Here is a 10,198-nt window from a genome sequence, read left to right as displayed (position 1 = left end):
AGAAAAAAGTACAGGTCGTATCGATCAAATTATTGGACCCGTGCTGGATGTCACTTTTCCCCCAGGCAAGTTACCTTATATTTATAACGCTTTGGTAGTCCAGAGTAGAGACACTGCCGATAAGCAAATTAATGTGACTTGTGAGGTACAACAATTATTAGGAAATAATCGAGTTAGAGCTGTAGCTATGAGTGCTACGGACGGGTTGATGAGAGGAATGGAAGTGATTGACACGGGAGCTCCTCTCAGTGTTCCGGTCGGTGGAGCTACTCTCGGACGAATTTTCAACGTTCTTGGGGAGCCTGTTGACAATTTGGGTCCTGTAGATAGTAGTGCAACGTTCCCTATTCATAGATCTGCGCCTGCCTTTATCGAGTTAGATACGAAATTATCCATCTTTGAAACAGGTATTAAGGTCGTCGATCTTTTAGCTCCTTATCGACGTGGAGGAAAAATAGGACTATTTGGGGGGGCTGGAGTAGGTAAAACAGTACTGATCATGGAATTAATCAATAACATTGCTAAAGCTCATGGGGGCGTATCCGTATTCGGTGGAGTAGGGGAACGGACTCGTGAAGGAAATGATCTTTATATGGAAATGAAGGAATCCGGAGTAATTAATGAAAAAAATATTGAGGAATCAAAGGTAGCTCTAGTCTATGGCCAAATGAATGAACCACCGGGAGCTCGTATGAGAGTTGGTTTAACTGCCCTAACTATGGCGGAATATTTCCGAGATGTTAATAAGCAAGACGTGCTTTTATTTATCGATAATATCTTTCGTTTTGTTCAAGCAGGATCAGAGGTATCCGCTTTATTAGGGAGAATGCCCTCCGCAGTGGGTTATCAACCTACTCTTAGTACAGAAATGGGTTCTTTGCAAGAAAGAATTGCTTCTACTAAAAAGGGATCTATAACTTCGATTCAAGCAGTTTATGTACCTGCAGACGATTTGACCGACCCTGCCCCTGCCACAACATTTGCACATTTGGATGCTACTACCGTACTTTCCAGAGGATTAGCTTCCAAGGGTATTTATCCAGCAGTAGATCCTTTAGATTCAACCTCGACTATGTTACAGCCTCGGATCGTTGGCAACGAACATTATGAAACTGCGCAAAGAGTTAAGGAAACTTTACAACGTTACAAAGAACTTCAGGACATTATCGCAATTCTTGGCTTGGATGAATTATCGGAAGAGGATCGTTTAACTGTAGCAAGAGCAAGAAAAATTGAGCGTTTCTTATCACAACCGTTCTTTGTGGCAGAAGTTTTTACTGGTTCTCCAGGAAAGTATGTTGCTCTTGCGGAAACTATTAGGGGATTTCAACTAATCCTTTCCGGAGAATTAGACGGCCTACCTGAACAGGCTTTTTATTTGGTGGGTAACATCGATGAAGCTAGCACGAAAGCTATAACCTTAGAAGAGGAGAACAAATCGAAGAAATGAAATTAAATCTTTATGTACTGACTCCTAAGCGAATTATTTGGGATTGTGAAGTGAAAGAAATCATTTTATCCACTAATAGTGGCCAAATTGGCGTATTACCAAACCACGCCCCCATTAACACAGCAGTAGATATGGGTCCTTTGAGAATACGCCTCCTCAACGACCAATGGTTAACAGCGATTCTGTGGAGCGGTTTTGCGAGAATAGTTAATAATGAGATCATCATTTTAGGAAATGATGCGGAACTGGGTAGTGATATTGATCCGGAAGAAGCTCAAAAGGCACTTGAAATAGCCGAAGCTAACTTGAGTAAAGCTGAGGGTACGAAAGATTTGGTTGAAGCGAAGCTCGCTCTCAGACGAGCTAGGATACGAATCGAGGCTGTCAATTGGATTCCCCCATCCAATTGAAGACAATCCAGTGGTTTATAGTTGATACAAAGAAAAAGGGAAGAGGGGTAGAAAAAGTTATTAGATAGCGAAGCGAAGTAAGTCCAATGCTATCTAGTAATTTTTCTACCTACTTACCTACTATTGGATTTGAACCAATGACTCCCGCCGTATGAAAGCAATACTCTAACCACTGAGTTAAGTAGGCAATTTATCACCACAAAGGAAGACCCATTACTTCGATCGATTATATATTGAATCCCTTTTCTAAGCAATACCGCTCTGTTATTGGTCTGTTATATACTAAATACTAAACTAAATACTAAACAGATACAGATCAAAGGGGTATCCTCTGGCATTAGAAAATATTCATCTTGACAAGAAATTATCTATATGTTAAGATATCTCTGATAAGGGCTATAGCTCAGTTCGGTAGAGCAACTCGTTTACACGTGCGCCAATGCTTTTCAAAGGAGCTTATTATGCAATGAACATAATCGATCTTATTGCAAAATCAATGTCTTACTTCATAGATTCGAGAGAATAGGAGAACAGTAGCCTGACAAACAGTCGGTTCAGTCCGATTCAGGTGCCAATTCAGGTGCCTAATCAAATAGAACCCTTATGGATTTGCTAGTTGATAAGGTAAATATCCAGCCCACTAAATGCTAGGCGTAATGAGGATAAGGGCCTCCAAAAAACTTCTTTTCGTTCTATGAACTTTAAGGTGTATGAAGTCTCATAGTTAACTCTTGCAGTGGAACGATAGAGACTCCATTTCACTTAGGTTGATTTAATTTAGACCGGAGGCAGACCTAAGTCAAGGTAATCCTCCTTTGAAACACTTTGGTATTGCTCCTAGATAGATCATAATACAAAAAATCAATCAGAGCACAGGGAGCCATCTCATTATCTTTCCGTAAAGAAAAACTATGGTGGACTAACTGATCTTTAAATCAGTTTATGAAAGAGCCCAATGCAAAAAAATGCATGTTGGGTCTTTGAAACAGTTCAAATCATTTCGATAATAATCCGTTTGATCTGTTTTACCGAGAAGGTCTACGGTTCGAATCCGTATAGCCCTAATATGCCCTTTTTTAGATTTTAGGATCTCTATCCTATGTTTTCTTTAGTTTAGTATAGTTTTCATTTTCTCATTAGTATTTGTTTATAGACTGGATAGGCGCCTGCGACATAGAATAGAGATAAAAGCATTACCAAAGGCTCATTCATCGAAAATCAAAATCATACAGACAGGAAAAGAAAAACGAATTTCTATCAAATCAATAGAAGAAAGGATCCTTTCCCTGATTTGAATCCCGTCCTCCTTCAAATAGGATATCTCTAGACTTCCCTATAATAACTGCAATGATTTTATCCATTTTGCGAATTCCTACTTTGTTTTAAGTATATTTATTACTTTGTTTATAGATACATTATGTAAATTGATCAACTTTAAATAGAAAAAATAAAGTAAAGAGTAAATAAGAAAACAGAATATTCTGTCTCATAGTTCTGAAATAGAGTTCTTTATTTTTATTTTATAGTATTACTTCTCATTAATTATACTGCATAGATTAGTCCTACTATCTTAATTAGGTTCTAATTTAGTAGTATTCTCATTTTTATTTAATAGTCTCTTATTATTTTATTATTAAATATTAAATAAAGGATAGAGCTATTCTTTTTTCTAGAGATTCTAGAGAAAGCGAGACAAAGTGAAACGAGAAAGTTTTCTTTATATAAGAATTAGATCTACATACACCATATCTAAATAGAATGGAAATCCAAAAGAAAGGGAGTTGGGATTCCATTGGATGAATCTTTAAAGAAGATGCAGCACAGAGGAAACAAAGGCTAAACTTAAACTAAGCGCTTTTGTTTGAACAAAAAAGATTCTTGTTTCACCGAGGAAAAGAGAGAAGTTCTGGATAAATTGACAATGCTGAATTGAATTGACTAATTTAAGTTCCGCCTATTCCACATTAATGGGAGTACATTATGTTTCTGCTTCACGAATATGATATTTTTTGGACATTTCTAATAATAGCAAGCCTTATTCCTATTTTGGCATTTTCGATTTCAGGACTTTTAGCCCCGGTTAGTGAAGGACCAGAGAAGCTTTCTAGTTATGAATCGGGTATAGAACCCATGGGAGGGGCTTGGGTACAATTCCGAATACGCTATTATATGTTTGCGCTCGTTTTTGTTGTTTTTGATGTGGAAACCGTCTTTCTATACCCTTGGGCAATGAGTTTCGACGTATTGGGTGTATCCGTTTTTATCGAAGCTTTGATTTTCGTGCTTATCTTAGTTGTTGGTTTAGTTTATGCATGGCGAAAAGGAGCCTTGGAATGGTCTTAACTGAATATTTAGACAAAAAAAAAGAAGGAAAAGATTCTATTGAGACAGTTATGAATTTGATTGAGTTTCCCTTACTTGACCAAACAAGTTCCAATTCTGTTATTTCAACTACACCAAATGATCTTTCGAATTGGTCAAGACTCTCCAGTTTATGGCCCCTTCTATACGGTACCAGTTGTTGTTTCATTGAATTTGCTTCATTAATAGGCTCACGATTCGACTTTGATCGTTATGGATTGGTACCAAGATCAAGTCCTAGGCAAGCAGACCTAATTTTAACAGCCGGTACGGTAACAATGAAAATGGCTCCCTCTTTAGTGAGATTATACGAGCAAATGCCTGAACCAAAATACGTCATTGCTATGGGAGCCTGTACTATTACAGGGGGAATGTTCAGTACGGATTCCTATAGTACTGTTCGGGGAGTTGATAAGTTAATTCCTGTGGATGTCTACTTGCCGGGCTGCCCACCTAAACCGGAGGCAGTTATAGATGCCCTAACAAAACTTCGTAAGAAGATATCGCGAGAAATAGTTGAGGATCAAACTCTATCTCAAAATAAAAATAGATGTTTTACTACCAGTCACAAGCTTTATGTTAGGCGCAGTACTCATACAGGAACTTATGAGCAAGAATTGCTCTATCAATCACCATCTACATTAGATATATCTTCTGAAACTTTTTTCAAATCCAAAAGTTCAGTACCTTCCTACAAATTAGTGAATTAGGAGAGGGGCTCTTTTGTGTAGAAAAATAAAAAGCAGGGCAATCTTTCAAACTTGCATCCGAAATGTGAAATATTTATACAAAGAGGGAGAGATGAAGACAATGCAGCAGGGTTGGTTATCTAATTGGCTAGTCAAACATGAGGTGGTTCATAGATCTTTGGGCTTTGATCACCGAGGAATAGAGACTTTACAAATAAAAGCAGGGGATTGGGATTCCATTGCTGTCATTTTATATGTATATGGTTACAATTATTTACGCTCCCAATGTGCTTATGATGTAGCACCCGGTGGATCTTTAGCTAGCGTGTATCATCTTACGAGAATACAATATGGTATAGATAATCCAGAAGAAGTCTGCATAAAAGTCTTTGCCCAAAAGGATAATCCTAGAATTCCGTCTGTCTTCTGGATTTGGAGAAGTGCCGATTTTCAAGAACGCGAATCTTATGATATGGTGGGAATCTCTTATGATAATCATCCGCGCCTTAAACGTATCCTAATGCCTGAAAGTTGGATAGGCTGGCCCTTACGTAAGGATTATATAACCCCCAATTTTTATGAAATACAAGATGCTCATTGAATGATAAGAAATTCATGCTCACTTATACAACACAACTCCAGATTTTATTCAAGTCAAGGAATATTTTTAGGTTCTTTTCCTAGATGAAACGGAATACCTATTTATAATTAATTCCTAATTATACAAAAGCATTCCAGATAGACTGAGCAAAAAAAGGGTTTCATTTGGATTCCCCTATTTTGAAAATCGCATATTAATTTCCTTCATATGAACAGAAAAATAGGATGACTCAAAGAAGTTCTCTACCAGGAACTTTGTACCGCGCACATTACTTAGCACAACTAGGAAAATAAGATAAGATAAAGATAAGCAAGACTAAAAAAATATTCGTCGGAATAGCGGAATACAAAATTAAGAAACGCAAAAAAATAAAGGGGAATCTCACCCCCTTCTTTATCATAAAGAAAAGATATATTTTAAAACTTCTTTAAAAAGAAAAAGAAGTGCCTCTATATTTATATTATAGATTTATCCACTTAGATGAATAAATATTATTAATGAATATGTATCACAATCCATCTCGAGGTATTTGGATCAATACCTATTCGGTGGATCTTTTTTTTTTTTTTCTCTGCCAGGAACCAGATTTGAACTGGTGACACGAGGATTTTCAGTCCTCTGCTCTACCAACTGAGCTATCCTGACCTTTTCTTGTGCATCATCCTAGTAGAGTATTTGTATCTATGTCAATTAAAAGGACTAAAAATTAATTAAAGTATTTCAAATTTTAAATTTGAAAATGGGGGGGGTAGTCCTATGCATTGTGCATGGTTTACTTAAATAAAACTTAAAAATAGAGTGAATAACCAAGATTTCTTGCCGATACTCTAATAAAAAAGAAATCTATTCAATGAATAGGATAAGATCCATTGAGTTCTCTTCGCATTCCTTTGTGAAAGAGTAGAATGAGAAAGCTAATGAATCTTAAACCCATTGCATTGATAAAAAGAAAAAAAAGTGCATTGATAAAAAGAAAAAAAAAAAGAGGATAAATAATAATAATATAGTATAGTTAGGGAATAAAAGAGGATTTGGGGATAGAGGGACTTGAACCCTCACAACTTATAAAGTCGACGGATTTTCCTTTTACTAGAAATTTCATTGTTGTCAGTATTGACATGTAGAATGGGACTCTCTCTTTGTCCTCGTCCGATTAATCCACTTTTTTAAAGATCTCGAAAACTTTGAATTTTAATTGAAGAATTTGATTATTCAATATTCGATTGGAGTGGATTCACAATAATGAAAAAAAAAAATTATGATATGAGTTTTTTATTTCATAATCATTATCATTTCTAATTTCATTTTTAAAAAAGATAAAGAACCTATATTATAATTAGAATATAATATGAGTTCTGTGATTAATCGTTTGCTATGTCAGTATCTATACGTGTTTATTAAATGTATAAGGTATAAAACCCCTCTTTCTCTAATTTAGAACTAGAAGGAATTCCACTAACAACACAACGTAATTAACTCGATTCGTTAGAACAGCTTCCATTGAGTCTCTGCACCTATCCTTTTCCTTTGTATTCTAGTTCGAGAACCCCTTGTTTTCTCAAAACACGGATTTGGCTCAGGATTGCCCTTTTTTAATTCCAGGGTTTCTCTGAATTTGGAAGTTACCACTTAGCAGGTTTCCATACCAAGGCTCAATACAATCAAGTCCGTAGCGTCTACCGATTTCGCCATATCCCCATTTCCCTCTTCTTTGAGACCAGGATTCCTTGTGTAATTTCATCCATCTCTTAGTTTTTTTTTTGAATCATTGAGTTCATCACTCAACGTAGTCTAGCAGTTCAGTTCGACTCTATTTGAGAGACCTCGCTTGCTTATTGCAATTCAGAATTGAATTGATTCTATCCTTGATGTATTTGCAATTCAATCCGAATCAATATATCCAAAAGTTTTTATCTCCCCCACCTCCCGTCTTACTTTTTTATAGTATTCAAAATTATACTATAACGCTTGATATTTATTCTTTTTTTCTAATCAGAATTAGCAATTTTATTTACTCTGACTCTATGTTCCCCTTAGTGAAATATTAATCCTCAAATTATTAACAAATAATAAAGTCTATAATGATCGAATGAAAATACCAATAAATTCTATAATTTTATTTTTTAATATCCTATAGTTAAGCATATCAAGCTAACTTTATCTTTAAGAAGTTTTAGTATTTTTTTATTTTTATAAGTATAACTTCAAATTTAGAACTAGTTAATAGCTAAGATTAATAACTAATATCTGAGATTTTACGGATTTCCTATACTATACCTATTTCTATTTGTTACACTATTTCCGTTATGTAAGCCCACTTAGCTCAGAGGTTAGAGCATCGCATTTGTAATGCGAGGGTCATCGGTTCAAATCCGATAGTCGGCTTTTTTTTCTCTATCGATGTTCTACGAACAAGAATCTCTTTTTTTCCGAATTAAATGGAGAATCCAGGATCTTTTATGTTTTTTACCTTACAATTTTGCTAGATACAAAACAATAAATAAATAATATATATACAAAAAAAAAAGATTTTGATGAAATTCCATTTTTTGGGGTACTTTAGTTGATTTTACTCTGTTTATCCTGTAGTTTAATTCAGTTTTAATTTCGATGTATTCTGTAATGTAAATACAATGAAATTAATTGTGTAAAATGAAATTTCAATAAAATAAAAAAAGGAGTCTTCATGTCCCGTTATCGAGGACCTCGTTTAAAAAAAATACGCCGTCTGGGAGCTTTACCAGGACTCACTAGAAAAACACCTAAATCCGGAAGTAATCTTAAAAAAAAATTCAATTCTGGGAAAAAGGAGCAATATCGTATTCGTCTTCAAGAAAAACAGAAATTGCGTTTTCATTATGGTCTGACAGAACGACAATTACTTAGATATGTACATATCGCTGGAAAAGCAAAAAGGTCAACAGGCCAGGTTTTACTACAATTACTTGAAATGCGTTTGGATAATATCCTTTTTCGATTGGGTATGGCTTCAACCATTCCTGGGGCCCGCCAATTAGTCAACCATAGACATATTTTAGTTAATGGTCGTATAGTCAATATACCAAGTTTTCGTTGCAAACCCCGAGATATTATTACTACGAAAGATAACCAAAGATCAAAAGGTCTGGTTCAAAATTATATTGCTTCATCGGACCCGGGGAAATTGCCAAAGCATTTGGCGATTGACACGTTGGAATATAAAGGACTAGTAAATAAAATCCTAGATAGGAAGTGGGTCGGTCTCAAAATAAATGAGTTGTTAGTTGTAGAATATTACTCTCGTCAGACTTGAACTTAACGAAAAAAGGAAAGGTTCATAGAATTTTCTTCCCCTTCCCCTTTCCCCGAACTAAATCGCCCTAAGACCATTACCATTAATTTGTATTTTCCCATCAACTAGCTAAAATTGATTAACCCTAGGATTAGGATCCTTTTTTCTTTTTTCCTCTATGTGTATTTTACATACCACAGTAATTTGCTATAGAGAATTTCTAATTTCTATTAAATCAAAATAAGATAATATAAGATATTATATTATTGCTGGAAAAAATTGTTATTTGATTTGATACATTGTGATCCTTAACGTTGATGAATTAAGAAAAACGGAAAGAGAGGGATTCGAACCCTCGGTAAACAAAAGTCTACATAGCAGTTCCAATGCTACGCCTTGAACCGCTCGGCCATCTCTCCTACATAACTTATTATGGAAAATAAACTGAGTGAATAGCGAGTTTTCTTATTCCTGCAGTACAGGTACAACCGCAACCACTCGGGGGTTCCATAGTTCTATTGGAAAAATTCCTTTTGATCTAAGTGGAAGGATACAGGATTTTTTACTAGAAATTGCGCTCGCTTATAAAATAAAAGTTTTAATTTGGGTTTTCCCGCAACTAAAGAAAAAGAAAATGGAAGAATTCTTCTTATTGCATAATAAAATAAAGAAACCTTAGAATTCCGTTTGCATAAGATACGCTACACCATACTATCGAAATCAAAAATAGGGTATGAGACAATTAATAACTTTGAAAACACGAAATAGTTGATAACATAAGTTGTTGTTCAGAAATAGGAAAGTGGAATGAAATCCAGTCTTAGTCAAATATTTCATATCTCTTCGTGTCCAAGCAGAAGGAAAAGGATACAATTTGAGCTGAGCGGAAAATCCATATCTCTCTTATCCATTTAAAGCATATGGATTTAGAGTAGAGCATATGGATCAATCTATTTATAATTATAAGAATCGAATGTGTTTGTTTTTATGTTATTTTGTGAAGGAATGAAAACAATTCTATATAGAATGGGTTGGGAATTATGCCTAGATCCCGTGGAAATGGAAATTTCATTGATAAGACCTCCTCAATTGTAGCCAATATTTTATTGCGAATAATTCCGACAACCTCAGGAGAAAAAAAGGCATTTACTTATTATAGAGATGGTGCGATTTGACTCTTTTTTTTGCTTTTTTTTAGCCCTACCTATACCTCAGTCTTACGAAAAAGAGAGGGGGGTTGGCATAGAGAGAACCAAATTTGTAAAGCAAACAAACCCACGCTTCGGGAAGGTGAGGCGAACTAACAATTCCTTCCGTCGTGTATCCTCGATTGATGCGGCTTCAGATACTTCAATTGTAGATTTGAGTATTGAGCGAAAGGTTACACCTACAGGATATGGTATGGTATGGATTACA

At 35.4% G+C, this 10,198-nt stretch overlaps 2 non-coding genes across 2 annotated transcripts; one reads left to right on the top strand and one right to left on the bottom strand.

Annotated features, from left to right (window-relative positions):
- The first annotated feature begins 7,823 nt into the window (after nucleotides 1-7,823).
- TRNAT-UGU (transfer RNA threonine (anticodon UGU)) lies at nucleotides 7,824-7,896 on the top strand. Its single transcript has one exon. It is a non-coding gene; the product is annotated as a tRNA-Thr (tRNA).
- A 1,218-nt stretch (nucleotides 7,897-9,114) lies between these two features.
- TRNAS-GGA (transfer RNA serine (anticodon GGA)) lies at nucleotides 9,115-9,201 on the bottom strand. Its single transcript has one exon. It is a non-coding gene; the product is annotated as a tRNA-Ser (tRNA).
- Nucleotides 9,202-10,198: the final 997 nt, after the last annotated feature.

Source organism: Triticum urartu, unplaced genomic scaffold (genome assembly GCF_056163025.1).
Source record: "Triticum urartu cultivar PI428250 unplaced genomic scaffold, HENAU_Tu73 scaffold2, whole genome shotgun sequence".
Taxonomy (NCBI): Eukaryota; Viridiplantae; Streptophyta; class Magnoliopsida; order Poales; family Poaceae; genus Triticum; species Triticum urartu.
Note: the sequence above shows the minus strand (reverse complement) of the source record. Positions and strands in the feature narration are given on the sequence as shown.